This window comes from Dasypus novemcinctus, chromosome 19 (genome assembly GCF_030445035.2).
Source record: "Dasypus novemcinctus isolate mDasNov1 chromosome 19, mDasNov1.1.hap2, whole genome shotgun sequence".
NCBI lineage: Eukaryota > Metazoa > Chordata > Mammalia > Cingulata > Dasypodidae > Dasypus > Dasypus novemcinctus.
Window position 1 is genome coordinate 19061221 of NC_080691.1, and position 2207 is coordinate 19063427.

The following is a 2207-nucleotide window of genomic DNA, read 5'->3' on the forward strand; positions in this document are numbered from 1 at the left end:
GAAGGCGGCGACTCGGCGAGCGAGCTGCTCTTGGAGAGAGTTGGGACATCGGGATCGCTGCTGGCCCTCTTCCCGGCTTCAGTTCCCCAGCTCACGACCTCGGCTCCCCCCAAGCTTGGCCCTTTTGGAAAACCAGGCTCCGAGGTGTGGAGCGCGAGCAGCCCTCGACCTCGGTTCGGAAATCGCTTTCTGCGTGGGGAAAACTCACTTACCAGCATTTTAAGGGGGCCCTGCCTTTCCACCTGGGGACCAGTTACCCCTCCATAAAGAAGGCCAAGGGGCCCATGCTGGGGTTTCTGCCTGGAGAACCACAATCTAAATATAAGGCACTGATTGCCCTTGATTTAGGTACCAGGCTCAGACCAGATATGGTCCGGCCTACAGTGAGACTTTTGAGGGTTGTTTCCTCCTCGTTATGCCTCAAGACTGAGCTCAGTGGAGGAATCTACGCCAATCGAGATAACCCAGGTGCTGTATCTTAGTGTTTAGTTCCAACTGTTTAGACTTGACCAGCTCTAATTCGGGTCCTGATGTTTACCAGGAAAAGGGAGAGTGAGGACATTAGCAACCCCAGTGCCTTAGAGATAAACTAGCCCAACATCAATCATTTGACAGGTGGGGAAACTGAGCCCCAGAGAGGTTAAGTCCAAGGTCACAACCATAATCAAGATCTCTGACTCCACTCATCCTAGTGCCAAGCAGTTACCCCTGAGGTCTGGAGGGGGAAACTGCTGGCCTGTTCCTAGGCATGCCATTTTACCTTTCTGAAACTCCAGTTCCTATTGTGAAAAATGAAGAGAACAGCGAACTCAGAGAATCCCTCTGAGGATTAAACGGGAAAATGCCTAACAGCAGGTCTTGTAATACTGCTGGCCCTCTGGAGCTGGCCAGCAAATGTATGCTTTGGGCCACACAGACCTTGAAAAATAGATATTTGAATTTCAAATACGAAGATGTCCTGTCAAAACCCCAAATAATCGAGTGATGAGTAGGTCAACAGAACACCGTATCTACACAATGGAATATTATCCAGCCATGAGAAGGAACAAGGTTCTGACACGTGCTTCAACATGGATGAACCTTGACATCACGCTGAGAGGAAGGAGGCATCACAAGAGGCCGCATATCGTATGATTCCGTTTATATGAAACATCTAGAATGGAGACAGAAAGCGTCTTATGGTAGCCAGGGAGGGACAGAGCAGCGGCTTCTTAGTGGGTATGGAGTATGGTAACATTCTGGAACTAGATGGCGGTCATGGTCGTACACCGCTGTGGCTGTGCTTAATGCCACTGAGTTGGAGACTTTAAAAAGGCTACAGTGGTCAATTTTATGTTGTGTATTTTACCGCAGTAAAAAAAAAAATTCCCAATATTCAGCTTTTCTAGAAACAGCATATCTGGCAAACTGGGATCCCAGTGCCACGTGGCAACAGTAGGCTGACGAGCCGTTGTGTCTTTCGTACGGAACTCTCCAACTCACCAGCTTTACTCACATGTGTAACCTGTCTGGGCCCTGAAGGTATTTGCTTTTTTTTTTTTTAAGATTTTCTTTCTTTCCCTTTCCACGCCTCCGTTGTCTGCTCTCTGTGTCCATTTGCTGTGTTCTTCTGTGGCTGCTTGCATTATCGGTGGCACTGGGAAACTGCTTCCCTTTTTTGTTGCATCATCTTGCTGCGTCAGCTCTCTGTGTATGTGGCGCCACTCCTGGGTGGGCTGTGCTTTTTTCACGTGGGGTGGCTCTCCTTGCGGGGCACACTCCTTGCACGTGGGGCTCCTGCACGCTGGAGGCTGCATGGCACAGCACTCCTTGTGTGCAGAAGCACGGCCCATGGGCCAGCTCAACACACGGGTCAGGAGGCCCTGGGTAGCAAACCCTGGACCCTCCATATGGTAGGCGGACGCTCTATTGGTTGAGCCACAACCGCTTCCTGCTATTTGCATTTTTGACCCCTGATTAAACCATAAAGCTTTCCACAAGTGTTCTTTACAAATCTAGTATGTCACTTTATAAAGTTTCCTGTTTCCTGCAGATGTTTAAAAACTTATGCTTCGTTCAACAAAGCACAGTTGTTTCAGAGGCTACGCCTGATAATTCTATTAATTGAAGTAAATATTTGTGAGTCTGTTTCTGCTAGTTCTTGCTCAAGGTGTTATGTTTCCTTGTACTATGCCTGGTTCTCTTTGACTACGCTGACATGGTATTTT